We start from the raw sequence: 18,266 nt of genomic DNA, 5'->3' as shown, positions 1-18,266 counted from the left end.
AAAAAGAAACCTTACTTCTAAGAGATAAATTGAAAATATTTCAATGGAGAGGTCTATAAACACTTCTCCTCTAACCCATAAAATTTGATAAATGGAGGAACAAGTAAAGAAAGAGGAATAGAGAGATTTCTGACCAATCACTTTTATGATAATTATGCACCTTAGTGTGGTACAGCAACCTGTCAAATATACACATAACACAAAATTTAGGGATACCGTTGATGGGTCATCTACATTTGTCTACACACACACACACACACAAATTGTTTCTCAGTCACATTTATAACTTCATAATAATATTTAGACAAAATAGGTTGGTTTTGCACTTTTTTCCTTGATCTGAAGAAGTATACTTGGCAGCCTTCATATTACAACTTCAGAAAGCTCTTAATAATCTGCTGTGCTACAATTGATCATATCTGAAACATAGATTGTGCTAAATTCTTTAAAATGTCACTCATGTTACTGAAGGATTTCGGGAAGTTGAGAGGTTTGGAATATTCTTATGAATCACACTGAGTGAAACATATCAAATCAAACTATATTTTCCTGGATGGTAGCTTCATTTCACACTTCAAGAACTGGTGATTTGGGAAATGGCCTGTTCTATATCTAAAAATAGGTGTACTACATGCTAATACAAAAAGTTACTGAAATGACTTAAAGGGAAAATAATTTGCCCTGCACTTGTAAGCCCTGTGGCTGCCCTAACCAATTTGTCAGATGGACTGCCAGACATTTTGTGAAAAATCCTGCAAGTTTATTTCAGACTTCACTTTTGTTTTTAAGGTGCTGCAAATAATTTTAACCTCTGATCTAGAAAATAAGAATACATTGCTCACTAATGTCTGAATATGCTGAACAGCACCTGTAACACGTCTCCAGAAATCATTTAATCTGTTTTTAAATTTATTCAAGAAAATAGTAGAAATCCTAAGAAGACTGAGAATGTTCCTCATTTCTACTTTCATACAGCTCAAATAGCCCAATAGACATTCTCATTTTATGTATGAATGTTATCCCACTTCAACATAGTTATTCTTCATTTGTAATATTTTCTTTATTCTGATTCAGCATCGTTCATATTAGTCCTTGTATTTTGATATTTTTGTTTCTTTTCAAATCTTCTGCCTAATATTAATAGAGAAAACATGAAAATGCTCAACTGCATCTAAAAAAGCCTGATTTTAAAAGATACTACTTCTGAAAGAAACCAGAATATCTTATATCCCCAAATATGCCTCTTTGACATAAAAATTATTTTTATGAGAAACAGCAGATGTAAGAAAGATGCTGTGATCCTCCTTTTTCTTCCTGAAAGCAGGATACTCCCATGTTAACGGTGGCTTCCCTGTACCCAGAGGGAAGATGTACTCATCCTCAGAGAAGAGAGCTCAGGGCTGAGAGAAGTCTGTACAAACAAACCTTGTTAAACTAATCCTGTCTTCCCAGTCACTTCCCTACAATTTACTGCTCCAGTCCAAACACTTTTGTCTTGTCAGTTCATCACATAAGTATTGTTTCTTTATCTAAAAGTTAGAAAAGTGGGACGCCTGGGTGGCTCAGTCAGTTATGTGTCTGCCTTCAGCTCAGGTCATGATCTCAAGGTCCTGGATAGAGTCCAGCATCCGGCTCTTTGCTCAGTGGGGAGCCTGCTTCTCCCTCTGCCTGCAGTTCTCCCTGCTTCTCTCTCTCTCTCTCTCTCTCTCTGACAAATAAATAGAAATCTTTTAAAAATAAAAATAAGTTAAAAAAATAAAAGGTAGAAAAGCTTTCTGCTCTGGTCACTCCTTCAGGTCTTCATTCTCTTATGAAGGTTACCATATAAATGTAAAAATTTCAATAAAACTTACGTGCTTTTCTCCTGTTAATCTCACTTATGTCAGTTTGAGTCTTAGGCCCAGTGAAGACCCTACAAGAGTAGAGGAAAATTTTTCTTCTCTATTTCCCCTTAGCTCCCACAATCAAAACATTTTGTTTTTTTAAGTTCTTAAGTTCATTTTTTAAGCAAAGGAAAGTTTCCCCTAAATATGATACTCTCAACTGCATGCCAAGTGGTTTTGGCATCACAAGTCAAATGAAAATTAGGCTGTTCACCATTTTAATTTTCAAGCTGAAATTTTAATAGGGTGATAATCTCATGATGTTCTGAAAGCTAGCAATATTCCAGACTTGATATAAGGCCAGTAAATACTGAGTTCTCGTTTTTGTTTTGTTTTGTTTTGTTTTTGTTTGTTTTGCTTCTCTTAAAAAAAAAAAAAAGATTAGGTGATACACTACACTAATGAATGTTTGACTTTTTACAAACAAAGTGTGTGCTTCCAGCATTCTTGTTTCTTATGGTTGGAATATTATGAAACACAAGAAAGATGCAGTAACTTGCTTGTGCTTCTCCAAATACCATTTGCACCCTGACCTACAACAATAATTTCCCAAACTAAAATAAAATGCACCCAGGAGTCCTGAGAGCGGAAGGTGCCTCTCATAGAGTATAGTCTGCCATCAAGCATTAAAGGAAGTCAGATCTTAAACCCTATATTAGGCTTTCAATTAGTATTTTTATAAGAATAATTATGCTTTTGTGAAGTATATTCCAAATGAGAGCTGCAAAAGTTTATACACTTTTCAGCTACCATTCTAAAAAGGGCAGAAGCAGATATGTGGTCACCCTATTTTGAGTAATTATTTGGCAAAATAGCTACAAGCCCTCTTGAAAGAGATGAGTCCAGAATCCCAAGTTCTTTTTTGGTGATTGGTAAATATGATTTCTACATTGAATATGCTATCATTCTACAGTGAAAGCATGTGACAAAAAAAAAAAAAAAACAATAACCTCAACATGTGTTCCACCTGCTTGAAGGGCAGTGGATATAAAAGATTTTCAAACTTTCTCATTTTTTCCCCAGAGTTGAAAAGACTCAAAATGTTTAAGATCAGGAGTAGGGAACTTCAGTCTCTCTCTGGATACTCTCAAATATAACCAGAAATTCTCTGTGCTTCCAAGAAGGGAAATTTGTTCTGAAACTTCCTCCAAGTTAAGATTCACTGTAAAGTATATATCTTCTTTTATGTAAACTGAAATGAAAGCAATAAGCCAAAAGAAGGAAATAAAGAATTGAAAAATCATAGGCTCAATTTATTATGTTTGATGAGCTTATTTTTTTACTTAGTGTTGTTAATCTTCAATAATACAATGAACAATATATCCATCCATTAGCAGTTAACAAATACTTTTTAAGAATATCCTATGAGGGGCACTTGGGTGGCTCAGTGGGTTAAAGCCTCTGCCTTCCGCTCAGGTCATGATCGCAGGGTCCCCGCATCAGGGTCTCTGCTCAGCAGGGAGCCTGCTTCCTCCTCTCTCTCTGCCTGCCTCTCTGCCTACTTGTGATCTCTGTCTGCCAAATAAATAAAATCTTAAAAAACAAAACAAAAAAAAGGAATATCCTATGAACGAGGCACTGTTCTAGGTGCTGAGTATACAGTAGTATGTAATAATGATACAGTAATAACTGTAATAACAATACGGTAGTATATAATTAGCTGGTCCTACAAAAGTAAAGTTATCCAAATCCAACTAACCAGAATCTCCATTAGCTACAACTTGTTTCATTACTACTCTTTAAAAATAAAATAGAATTTGACCAGGATATGAATTCTATCAGGAATTCAGAACACCAAACAAATAAGGCAATAAAAATATCCAGTCCTTCCAACTGTAATTGCCTTAAGTCAGTTATAATCGATCCCACATCATATGCCTTCAACCATAGTAAAGTAAGTCCAAGATGCCCTAAAATTAAACATAGATTTGGAAGGCCTCTAAGCATCTGAGGCACATTGGTCCACATTACCATTCTGGCATAGCTAAGTGGACTGATGCCTTTAGAATATTGTTTGTTCACACATTTTAACCAACTATATCAAAGTAGGATAGTCTATTTGACCCTCAGGTACACAGAGAGTATGGTTCACTAGAAGTTACTGCTCCTAAAGAAGACTGGTTGCTTCAAGTATTACTATTACACTGGGGATTTTCTAGATGTCATAGAGATTGCATTACACGACCACAATTCCCATTTTCTGTAATGGAAGACAGACACTTATGATACAGATGAAGTGAAATAAATGCAGCAAATAAAAATAAGGATTGGAATATATATATTCTTAAGTCTTCTACACCGGAAAGTGTTTTTAAAAGACAGTTATATTTTTTTAAAAAGACTGTTATATTCAACACTTTATTGAATTCTCTTTACAAGGCATCATGCTAACAACAATACCTACATAACCAATACAAAAGCACTGTAATTATCCATCCTTGGTTTATTTCAGTAGTCTTAGCATCTTCTTTTAGTTACTCAGTTCATAATGAATATTATTGGATACTACCTAGATAAATAGCATAACGTTTTTAATTTGAAAGACCATGTTTTGGAAGTCCTGCCAGTCTAGTTTAAATTCTTTCATAACGTTTTGTAGGCCATGAACATCACTATATCCACGAAACCTAAATTTAAAAGTTTTATTTGTTTTGCTAATTAAAGCTAACCTTCAAAATTACTTTCCATTTGCCTCCTGTTCAGTAAACTTTCCCTTTTAGAACTACTGTGCAGAGATCTAATTAAAGTAGTACAGAGAAAAACATCTGGCTCTGTTGACTTAATATGTCATTTTCATATCATTATTTGCTGTGGCATAACAACAGGCACAAAAATGGAAATCATTTTAAACCAAGGCTCAGCTCTCTCCATCTTTCTCTGCATGGCATAATGCCCTTCAACATTTGCACACATTTAATATTTTCCAAACATAGCAGAAGTCATTTTAAAAATTTTCATAAAAAAGAAAATTTCTTACCCTTTTTAGTTCATAAAGATTTTTCCCCAAAAGTCTCAACAATGAGGCTGAAGTTCTCAAAGAGGAAATTTATGCCCAATGAAGCCGCTCTTGTGTTGATGTTCTGCTGTTCACTTCTCTGATGGTGCAAGAATTTAAACTCTACTTCAGCTCTTCATAGCCAATCAACCTCAGGCTGGGGGTGACTGACATCACAAGGTGTCACCGGGACTCCAGTACACCCACACTTCCTCCAACTTGCAGAGGCAGATTTTCCCTAAAAAGCTCTTGTGGTTCTCAAATGACTAGACTAGTTTCCATTAAATTGAAGATCTTCCTAAAGCTTTATTTTGATTTCTAAATATATGTCATTCACATCCATGCAGGCTTATGAGCATTATAAACAATGACAGTGTCTTCCACCCCACCCACTGATAGATCCCAGCAGACACATGGATGGGAAAAGGAGAGTCAAGGAGTGGGTAGCAAGTTTCCTGTTAATGTACATTTCCAGGTTGTACATGAAGAACTTCCTAAAATACAGATTTGCCTAAATTGTTGGTGTTGAGAATATGTTTATCCTTTCCCTTCCCATCTTTTAACAACCACTACTTCTCTTCTTTACCTTGCATCTCCCTACCCCCCATATACACAAAAAGGTCCAAAATTCTTAGTAACCTAGTGAAGTATTACAGAATTCTGTGGTGATTAGAAATATTAAAGCAACACCCCAAGCTACTTTTGTTTTTAACCAAAAATAATTTAAATCTAACACCTCATTATTCCTCCAACTGCTTGCCATGATTTGATTTAACTCTTCTCTTTGAAATCAGAATTGGTTTATGAGGAAGCCTAGTTGGGTGACATACAGAGAAACCAATTTCCAAGAAACTCTCTGCCGTCACTGAAAATGTAATGAAACAGATAAAATAATATTTACCAGGGCTCTTCAGGGTGTGTGCTGAAGATTGTTGTAGGGAGCTGGAAGTGAGTTGGCACCTTCCAAGGAGCTTACTCAAGTAACAATAGAATGGCCACTGAATATGTTACCAGGGGCATTGGGTGGCTCAGTTGGTTAAGTATCCAACTCTTGATTTTGGCTCAGATCATGATCTCAGCGTCATGAAATCAAGCCCCCTGTTGGGCTTCACACTGAGCATGGAACCATGCTGAAGATTCTCTCTCTCTCCCTCTCCCTTCACGACTTCCCACTCTGAAAAAATAAAAAAATAAAAAGAAAGAAAAAATATGTTACCAGAACTTAACTTCCTCAAGAATGGGGATGTTTGCTTTGTTTACTAGTGTATACCCAGGGCCCTGGTACCCCGTCTTCTGGGTCATGAAGAGCACTCAGTAAATGCTTTTATGAATGACTGAATAGAATGGTTTCAAAATGGGCCAATTTATTCGTTTTTGCAGAACCTGTATGACTCACTCTAATTTTTCTGAACATGTTAATAATTGTTGGAATTTTTAACTGATACTCCTACCAACCTCGTTCCAGAAGATTGGGATATCCAATTTTATCCAGAAAACAAATATCAAATATATGGATTTTTAACTTATTCAGTGTGAACTTCAATGAGGTGGGAAGGGGCAAAATATGAGAGGAAAGGAGTCTACTTTTATATAAGCTTGATTAGAAGACCAGAGTTCATATGAGGAAACTAGAAATTCCCAATATTCTGCTCTGGTTCTCAATTACACTGCCAGGTGGTTTTATAGGTCTTGACTGAAGTGTATCATAAAGAACCTTTTAATCTTATGTCATAGTGGATTCTGGGAAGATTTTAGTGGGGGATATTACAGGACATTATTTTAGAATCTCTCTAAATCCCTTCATAAAAATAGTGCAACTTTGTGTGCCTGGGTGTCTCAGTCGTTTAAGCATCCAACTCTTGATTTCAGCTCAGGTCATGATCTTAGGGTCCTGAGGTGGAGCCCTCATAGGGTAGTCTGCTTGAGACTCTCTCTCTCTCTCTCTCTTTGTCCCTCCCCCCGCTATAGCACATGAACTGTGCTCTCTCTCTCTCTCTCTCAAGTAAATAAATCTTTTTAAAAAATAGTGCAACTAGATAATACAACAAAAAACAATGAACAACATTTACAGCAAATATAAATGTTGTAGTTACCCACTGTTCTGTTAAAAACCATTACAATACTTTGTGTCTTAAAAAAACAACCATTTTATTATGGTTGTTGGGGCTGCAGTAATCTGGGGACTTAACTGTAATAGAATATTCAGGATAGCTCTCTTATGTGGTTGTTGTCTAGGAGTTCAACTGATACTGTTATTCTGAAAACTTCAGTACTATGGCCTCTTTTTTTTTTAAGATTTTATTTTTTTTTAAGATTTTATTTACATATTTGATAGAGGGAGACAGTCAGAGAGGGAACACAAACAGGGGCAGTGGGAGAGGGAGAAGAAGGCTTCCTGCTGAGGAGGGAGCCCGATGGGCTCAATCCCAGAACTCTGGGATCATGACCTGAGCCAAAGGCAGACCCCTAACAACTGAGCTACCCAGGTGCCCCTATATGGCCTCTTTTTGTGGCTTGGCCTTCTCACGTGTTGGCTGGGGTCCAAGAACTGCCCCAAATGTCACTGTCTACATTCTATGTTCAGATCAGTCACAGGGCCATCCCAGACTCAGAAGGAGAAAAAAAAAAAGTCTCCGCCTATTGATGTGAGGATCAGAGTGAATACAGGAAACACAGGAAATGTGAGGCCATTTTGGAGACTGGTTACAAGACTACATGACAGGTTATACCCACAAACTCCAAACAAAGTGGCTGAAGACAAACAGCCAAATGCCACAAGAGCTACATAATACTGTGCAAGAGTAAGCAGATGGAAGCATTTATAATAATACCAAAATCAAAACAATATCAAAAGAATCCCTAATTACCCAATATTGGAAGATGATAACAATTCATTATTTTTTTAACTGAAGTATAGTTGACATACAATATTATATTAGTGTACAAACATAGTGTGTACGAACATTAAGTATACAAACATAGGTGTACAACATAGTAATTCAGCATTTATATACATTATGAAGTCATCAGCATAGTTTAGCTACCATTGGTCCCCATACAAAATTATTACATATTATTAACCATATTCCCTATCCTGTACATTGTATCTCCATGTCTTATTTACTTTATTTTATAACTGGAAGTGTGTACCTTTTAATCTCCTTCCTCTATTTTGTCCCTAAAACCCATTCCCCCAACAACCTCTAGATTGTTCTCTGTATCTATTTCTGTTTTGTTTTGTTTGCTTTGTTTTTTAGATTCCATGTATAAGTGAAATCACATATTTATCTTTCCTTGATTTATTTTACTTAGCATAATAATGTCTAGGTGCATCCATTTTATTGAAAATGGCAAGACTTCATGGGTGAGTAATATTCCCTTGTGTATATACACCACATCTTAATCCATTCATGTATTGATGGACACTAAGTTTGCTTCCATACTTGGCTATTGTAAATAATGCTGCACTGAACATAATGGTGCATATATGTTTTCAAATCAGTGCTTTCATTTTCTTTCAGTAAATACCTCGAAGTGGATTGCTGGATCATATGACATTTCTATTTTTAATTTTTTGAAGAACCTCCATACTTTTTCCATAGTGGCTGCATTGTTTTGTTCCCACCAACAGTGCACTAGTGCTCTTTCTTCTCCACATTCTTGCCAACACTTGCTGTTTCTTAGGTTTATGTTTTGGGTTGGCTTTTTTTTTTTCTTTTTCTTTTTTTTTTTTTTTTTTGGTATTAGCCATTCTGACAGGTTTATGAGATGACATCTCATTGTGGTTTTGATGTGCATTTCCCCAATGATGAATGATGTTGAGCATCTTTTTATATATCTGTTGGCCGTTTGTATATCTTCTTTGGAGAAATGTCTATTTAGGACATCTGCCCATTTTTTTTATTGAGTTATGTGAGTTCTTTACATATTTTGGATATTAACTCCTTAATAGATATTTTCTTTGCCCATATCTTCTCCCATTCAGTAGTTAGCTTTTTGTTATATTGGTTTCCTTCTCTGTGCAAAAGCTTTTTTAGTTTGATGTAGTCTCACTTGTTTATTTTTTATTTTGTTGTGTTTGCCTAGGGAGATAGATCAAAAAAATATTTCTAAGACTAATGTCTAAGAGCCTACTATCTATGTTTTCTAGGATTTTTATGATTTCTAGGCTTACATTTAAGTATTTAATCCACTTTGAGTTTATTTTTTAATACAGTATAAGAAAGTTTCATTCTTTTGTATTTTAGATGTCCAATTGAAGATTAATTGACCACATAAGTATGAGGTTTATTTCTAGACTCTGTTTTGTTCCATTGATCTGTGTGTCTGGTTTCATGTAAGTACCACAATGTTTTGATTGCTGTAGCTTTGTAATATAGTTTGAAATCAGGGAACATGGTAACTCCAGCTTTGTTCTTCTTTTTCAAGATTGCTTTAGCTATTCAAGGTATTTTTTGGTTCCACACAAATTTTAGGATTATGTGTGCTAGTTCTGTGAAAAATGCCATTGGTATTTTGATAGGGTTTGCACTGACTCTGTAGGTCGCTTTGAGCACCATGGACCTCTTAGCAGTATTAATTATTCCATTTCATCCCATGAGCATAGTGTATCTTTCCATTTATTTGTGTCATCTTCAATTTCTTTTATCAATGTTCTGTAGTTTTCAGAGTACAGTTCTTTTGCCTTTTTGCTTTAATTTATTCCTTGGTATTTTATTCTCTTTGATGCAGTTGGGAGTGGCATTGTTTTCTTAATTTCTCTTCCTAATAGTTTACTGTAAAACTCATTATTTTAAAACTTTATATAAAGTAAAATAATTAAGCACTTACCCTCTTTCCTTATAATCTGTACCACTAACAGATGAGGAGGTTTCTCTTTATAGACATGAATAGCAGAAATGACATAATTAGAATACCATTATTTTGCAAACCCAAATCAAACTGCAAACTCAACAGAACCCAGCCTTGAAAAATGTATAGAACAAACAACCTGGTTTCATCAAGAAGTAAGTTGTAAGTAAGATAGTAAGAGAAACCTATTGATTCAAATAGACTTCTAAGAGACATAACAACCACCATGTGTAGTATTATGTGAATTTTATTTGTATCCTAATTCCAAAAAACATGCTGAAAAATATGACATTTATTAAACAATTGGAGATGTGAATACTGAATTGAAATTTTATGATTTTAAAGAATTATTATTATAAGCATGATAATGGGATTGTAGTTATTTATATAAACATTCTTAACTTAAAGTGACTAAAAAACTATAATGTCTAGAATCTGCTTCAAAGTAAATGGGAAAGGATAAATAGGTAGGGAAAGAGATGAAACCAATTTTGTGATGAGTTAATCACTGCTGAAGCTATGGATAATAATTGGATTATACTATTTTCTCTAATTTTATATATTTTTAAATTTTCCATTATAAAAAGTTATAAAAATATTATGTCTGATAATTACCTAGGCCTTCCGTATGCATAGGGTCATAAAATGTTATATTGTCTAGAGAATCTACTTCTTTATTTCATATTAATATGAAATTCAGATTCTTTAAAATTAAAGGGTAACTTTATAAAAATTATAAAATTGTGATCATTAGAAGAACTATTTAAGATTTTAAAATAGAATCTATACAACTTAAGTATATGAAATACAGATAAGTAATTCACTTTATTGAATATGAATTATATTTATTAAAATGCAAATAGGGAGAGGAGTCAAGATGGCGGAGAAGTAGCAGGCTGAGACAACATCGGGTAGCAGGAGATCAGCTAGATAGCTTATCTAACCATTGTGAACACCTACAAATCCAACGGGAAATCGAAGAGAAGAAGAGCAACAATTCTAGAAACAGAAAATCGATCACTTTCTCAAAGGTAGGACTTGCGGAGAAGTGAATCCAAAGCGATGGGAAGATAGACCCCAGGGGGAGGGGCCGGCTTCCGGCAAGCGGCGGAGCAATGGAGCACAAAATCCGGACTTTTAAAAGTCTGCTCCACTGGGAGACATCGCTCCAGAGGCTAAACCGGGGGGAAACCCAGGCGGGGTCAGCATAACCCCAGGTCCCGCGGGGTCACAGAAGGACCGGGGGTGTCTGAGTGCCGCAGAGCTCGCAGGTATTAGAGCGGGGAAGCCGGCTCCAGCGACAGAGCCGAGGAACGAGCTCTCAGCCCGGGGTTACCTTGTGCCGGTAGCAGGCTGGGTGGGCTCAGAGCGCGGCCAGAGGCCACGGAGATGGAAGCGACCGGCTGCTTTTCTCCAGGTTCCAGCAATTGACTGCTTTCCTCAAGGTGCGACTGCAGGCCAGGGAGGTGGGGCGGTGGGGCGCTTTTCTGTGAGGGCGCACTGAGGAGCGGAACCCCAAGCTCTCGGCTCCTCCGGGCCGAGAGATTGGGAGGCCGCCATCTTCATTCCCGTCCTCCGGAACTCTACGGAAAGCGCTCAGGGAACAAAAGCTCCCGAAAGCAAACCAGAGCGGATTACTTAGCCCAGCCCCTGGCAAGGGCGGTGCAATTCTGCCTGCGGCAAAGACACTTGAGAATCACTACAACAGGCCCCTCCCCCAGAAGATCAACAACAAACCCATCCAAAACCAACTTCAGTCACCAAGAACAGCGGAATTCCACAGCAGGAGAAAGCAAATCTTATCTGGACAAAATGACAAGGCAGAAAAACTCACCTCAAAAAAAAAAACAAGAGGTCGTACCGAAGGCTGGAGACCTAATCAATACGGACATTGGTAACATGACAGATCTAGAGTTCAGAATGACAATTCTCAAGGTTCTAGCCGGGCTCGAAAAAGGCATAGAAGATATTAGAGAAACCCTCTCCGGAGAGATAAAAGCCCTTTCTGGAGCAATAAAAGAACTAAAATCTAACCAAGTTGAGATCAAAAAAGCTATTAATGAGGTGCAATCAAAAATGGAAGCTCTCAATGCTAGGATAAATGAGGCAGAAGAAAGAATTAGTGACATAGAAGACCAAATGACAGAGAATAAAGAAGCTGAGCAAAAGAGAGACAAACAAATACTGGACCACGAGGAGAGAATTCGAGAGATAAGCGACACCATAAGATGACACAACATTAGAATAATTGGGATTCCAGAAGAAGAAGAAAGAGAGAGGAGAGCAGAAGGTATATTGGAGGCAATTATTGGAGAGAATTTCCCTAATATGGCAAAGGGAACAAACATCAAAATCCAGGAGATGCTAAGAGCACCCCTCAAAATCAATAAAAATAGGTCCACACCCCATCACCTGATAGTAAAATTTATAAGTCTTAGTGACAAAGAGAAAATCCTGAAAGCAGCCCGGGAAAAGAAGTCAGTAACATACAAGGGTAAAAACATTAGATTGGCAGAGGACCTAGCCAGAGACCTGGCAGGCCAGAAAGAACTGGCATGATATATTCAGAGCACTAAACGAGAAAAACATGCAGCCAAGAATACTATATCTGGCTAGGCTGTCATTGAAAATAGAAGGAGAGATAAAGAGCTTCCAGGACAAACAAAAGCTGAAAGAATTTGCAAACACCAAACCAGCTCTACAGGAAATATTGAAAGGGGTCCTCTAAGCAAAGAGAGACCCTAAAAGTAGTAGATCAGAAAGAAACAGAAACAATATACAGTAACAGTCACCTTACAGGCAATACAGTGGCACTAAATTCATATCTCTCAATAGTTACCCTGAATGTTAATGGGCTAAATGCCCCAATCAAAAGACACAGGGTATCAGAATGGATAAAAAAACAAAACCCATCAATATGCTGCCTACAAGAAACTCATTTTAGACCCGAAGACACCTCCAGATTTGAAGTGAGGGGGTGGAAAACAATGTACCATGCTAATGGACATCAGAAGAAAGCTGGGGTGGCAATCCTTAGATCAATTAGATTTTAAGCCAAAGACTATAATAAGAGATGAGGAAGGACACTATATCATACTCAAAGGGTCTGTCCAACAAGAAGACCTAACAGTCTTAAATATCTATGCCCCTAACATGGGAGCAGCCAACTATATAAACCAATTAATAACAAAATCAAAGCAATACATCGACAGTAATACAATAATAGCAGGGGACTTTTAACACTCCCCTCACTGAAATGGACAGATCATCTAAGCAAAAGATCAACAAGGAAATAAAGGCCTTAAATGACACACTGGACCAGATGGACATCACAGATATCTTCAGAACATTCCATCCCAAGGCAACAGAATATACATTCTTCTCTAGTGCACATGGAACATTCTCCAGAATAGTCCACATCCTGGGTCATAAATCAGGTCTCGATCGGTACCAAAAGATTGAGATCATTCCCTGCATATTTTCAGACCACAATGCTCTGAAGCTAGAACTCAATCACAAGAGGAAATTTGGAGAGAACGCAAATACATGGAGACTAAACAGCATCCTTCTAAAAAATGAATGGGTCAACCAGGAAATTAAAGAAGAATTGAAAAAAAATCATGGAAACAAATGATAATGAAAACACAACGGTTCAAAATCTGTGGGACACAACGAAGGCAGTCCTGAGAGGAAAATATATAGCGGTGCAAGCCTTTCTCAAGAAACAAGAAAGGTCTCAAATACACAACCTAACCCTACACCTAAAGGAGCTGGAGAGAGAACAACAAAGAAAGCCTAAACCCAGCAGGAGAAGAGAAATCATAAAGATCAGAGCAGAAATCAATGAAATAGAAACTAAAAACACAATAGAACAAATCAACAAAACTAGGAGCTGGTTCTTTGAAAGAATTAATAAGATTGACAAACCCCTGGCCAGACTTATCAAAAAGAAAAGAGAAAGGACGCAAATAAATAAAATCATGAATGAAAGCGGAGAGATCACAACCATCACCAAAGAAATACAAACAGTTATAAGAACATACTACGAGCAACTCTACGCCAACAAATTTGACAATCTGGAAGAAATGGATACATTTCTAGAGACGTATAAACTACCACAACTGAACCAGGAAGAAATAGATAACCTGAACAGACCCATAACCAGTAAGGAGATTGAAACAGTCATCAAAAATCTCCAAACAAACAAAAGTCCAGGACCAGACGGCTTCCCAGGGGAATTCTACCAAACATTTAAAGAAGAATTAATTCCTATTCTCCTGAAACGGTTCCAAAAAATAGAAATGGAAGGAAAACTTCCAAACTCATTCTATGAGGCCAGCATCACCTTGATCCCAAAACCAGACAAGGATCCCACCAAAAAAGAGAATTACAGACCAATATCCCTGATGAACACAGATGCGAAAATTCTCACCAAAATACTGGCCAATAGGATCCAACAGTACATTAAAAGTATTATTCACCATGACCAAGTGGGATTTATTCCAGGGCTGCAAGGTTGGTTCAACATCCGCAAATCCATCAATGTGATACAATACATTAATAAAAGAAAGAGTAAGAACCATATGATACTCTCAATAGATGCTGAAAAAGCATTTGACAAAGTGCAGCATCCCTTCCTGATTAAAACTCTTCAAAGTGTAGGGATAGACGGCACATACCTCAATATTATCAAAGCCATCTATGAAAAACCCACCACAAATATCATTCTCAATGGAGAAAAACTGAAGCTTTTCCGCTAAGGTCAGGAACACGGCAGGGATGTCCGTTATCACCACTACTGTTCAACATAGTACTAGAAGTCCTAGCCTCAGCAATCAGACAACAAAAAGAAATTAAAGGCATCCAAATCGGCAAAGAAGAAGTCAAACTATCACTCTTTGCAGATGATATGATACTATATGTGGAAAACCCAAAAGGCTCCACTCCAAAACTGCTAGAACTTTTACAGGAATTCAGTAAAGTGTCAGGATATAAAGTCAATGCACAGAAATCAGTCGCATTTCTTTACACTAACAACAAGACAGAAGAAGGAGAAATTGAGGAGTCAGTCCCATTTACAATCGCACCCAAAACCATAAGATACCTAGGAATAAATCTAACCAAAGAGGCAAAGAATCTATACTCAGAAAACTATAAAATCCTCCATGAAAGAAATTGAGGAAGACACAAAGAAATGGAAAAATATTCCATGCTCATGGATTGGAAGAACAAATATTGTGAAAATGTCTATTCTACCTAAAGCAATCTACACATTTAATGCAATCCCTATCAAAATCCCATCCATTTCTTTTAAAGAAATAGAACAAATAATCCTAAAATTCATATGGAACCAGAAAAGACCTCGAATAGCCAAAGGAATATTGAAAAAGAAAGCCAGAGTCGGTGGCATCACAATTCCAGACTTCAAGCTCTGTTACAAAGCTGTCATCATCAAGACAGTATGGTACTGGCACAAAAACAGACATATAGATCGATGGAACAGAATAGAGAGCCCAGAAATAGACCCTCAACTGTATGGTCAACTAATCTTCGACAAAGCAGGAAAGAATATCCAATGGAAAAAAGACAGCCTCTTCAACAAATGGTGCTGGGAAAATTGGACAGCCACATGCAGAAAAATGAAATTGGACTATTTCCTTACACCACACATGAAAATAGACTCAAAATGGATGAAGGACCTCAATGTGAGAAAGGAATCTATCAAAATCCTTGAGGAGAATGAAGGCAGCAACCTCTTTGACCTCAACCGCAGCAACTTCTTCCTAGGAACATCGCCAAAGGCAACAGAAGCAAGGGCAAAAATGAACTATTGGGATTTCATCAAGATCAAAAGCTTTTGCACAGCAAAAGAAACAGTTAACAAAACCAAAAGACAACTGACAGAATGGGAGAAGATATTTGCAAACGACATATCAGATAAAGAGCTAGTATCCAAAATCTATATAGAGCTTATCAAACTCAATACCCAAAGAACAAATAATCCAGTCAAGAAATGGGCAGAGAGGGGCGCCTGGGTGGTTCAGTGGGTTAAGCCTCTGCCTTCGGCTCAGGTCGTGATCCCAGGGTCTTGGGATCGAGCCCCACATTGGGCTCTCTGCTCAGCGGGGAGCCTGCTTCCTCCTCTCTGCCTACCTGTGATCTCTTTCTCTCTGTCAAATAAATAAAAAAAAAAAATTAAAAAAAAAAAAAGAAATGGGCAGAGGACATGAACAGACATTTCTGCAAAGAAGACATCCAGATGGCCAACAGACACATGAAAAAATGCTCCATGTCACTCAGCATCAGGGAAATACAAATCAAAACCACAATGAGATACCACCTCACACCAGTCAGAATGGCTAAAATTAACAAGTCAAGAAATGACAGGTGCTGGCGAGGATGAGGAGAGAGGGGAACCCTCCTACACTGCTGGTAGGAATGCAAGCTGGTGCAACCACTCTGGAAAACAGTGTGGAGGTTCCTCAAAAAACTGAAAATAGAGCTACCCTACGACCCAGCAATTGCACTACTGGGTATATATCCTAAAGATACAAACGTGGTGCTCCGAAGGGGCACGTGCACCCGAATGTTTATAGCAGCAATGTCCACAATAGCCAAACTGTGGAAAGAGCCTAGATGTCCATCAACAGATGAATGGATAAAGAAGAGGTGGTATATATACACAATGGAATACTATGCAGCCATCAAAAGACATGAAATCTTGCCATTTGCAACGACGTGGATGGAACTAGAGGGTATCATGCTTAGCGAAATAAGTCAATCGGAGAAAGACAACTATCATATGATCTCTTTGATATGAGGAAGTGGAGATGCAATGCGGGGGGGTTTGGAGGGAGGTAGGAAAAGAAAAAATGAAAAGATGGGATCGGGAGGGAGACAAACCATAAAAGACTCAATCTCAAGAAACAGACTGAGGGTTGCTGGGGGGAGGGGGGACGGGAGAGTGTGGTGGGGAAATGGACATTGGGGAGGGTATGTGCTATGATGAGTGCTGTGAAATGTGTAAACCTGGCAATTCACAGACCTGTACCCCTGGGGATAAAAATACATTATATGTTTATTAAAATAAAAAAAATTTTAAGAAAAATAAAAAAATAAAATGCAAATAATACAATAATAAGCATCAATAATAAGCTAAAGCAATCTTGAATTGATAAGATACATATATTAAAGGTTAATTACAATTATAATTTCTTCCTTATTCCTGTGATATTATAGTTTTGAACTTAAGTAGGCGAAATAAAACACATCAAATAGTGTGGTATCTTTCTTCAGGCAATATTCTTATGAATTAGTGTCTTAATTTCATTTTAAAACATGTAATTTAGACAAAGTAAGGTTAGTTTCTGAAAAAAAATGAAACGAGTTTTTTTTTCTAATTCCACTATAGTTAACATTAGTGTTACATTAGTTTTAGGTGTACAATATAGTGATTCGACAGTTCTATGCATTACTCAGTGCTCGTCATGATAAGTATACTCTTAATCCCCTTTACCTATTTCATGTATCCCTCCACCCACCTCCCCTGTGGTGCATCAATTTTTTCTCTATAGTTAAGAGTCTCATTTTTGGTTTGTCTCTTTTTTTTCCTTCATTCATTTTTTTTTGTTTCCTAATTTCCACATATGAGTGAAATCATACAGTATTTGTCTTTCTCTGACTGACTTATTTCACTCAGCATTATTTCTCTATATCTATCCATCTTGTTACAAATGGCAAGATCTCATTATTTTTTATGGTTGAATAATATTCCATTATGTGTATATATGCATGTGTGTGTGCATGTGTGTATGTATATGTATACCACAGCTTCTTTATCCATTCATCTATCAACGGACACTTGAGCTGCTTCCATAATTTGCTATCGTAAATAATGCTCCAGTAAACATAGGAGTGCGTGTATCTTTTCAAATTAGTGTTTTTGTATTCTTTGAAACAATTTTTTTTTAAGTTTGTGTTTACATATTTATCAAACATTTACTCAGCTGTTGATTTTTGTTATCTTCCTTGTGTTAGAAACTGTTCTAGGCACTAGCGACAGACACAGCCTCTCTACTTACAATAAAAAAACACATACAAAGTATTAGTATAGTATAACATCACATCTTAAAAGATTAATAGTCTATGGTAGGTAATACAGTGGCCTAATATTTAATTATATTATATATATATATTTAATTATATTATATTATATTTAATAAGCCCTATAGCACCATATTATTTGTATGAATTCAAGACACATGCCCAAAACAATGCAGTGGCGTTTTCTAAGTTATATGTAAAGCATACACCAAAACACAAGATTCCCGCTGCGGAATATGGGGAATAGAGACGAGGAAGAGCATGGGAATTGAAGCTAAAAGGAGAAAATAAAATAATTGCATGTCATGGACTGAAAATAGTTAATAACTCAGTTATCTGCTACCTAAAACAAAACAGCAGTGGATAAGGTAGAATATGTGAAGGAAGAAAAAAGGAAAATTCTGCTAGAATTATTACATATCATTTTTACTAAT

This window comes from Martes martes (assembly GCF_963455335.1).
Source record: "Martes martes genome assembly, chromosome: 2".
Taxonomy (NCBI): Eukaryota; Metazoa; Chordata; class Mammalia; order Carnivora; family Mustelidae; genus Martes; species Martes martes.
The sequence above is the reverse complement of the archived record's forward strand: the minus strand, read 5'-3'. Positions refer to the sequence as shown.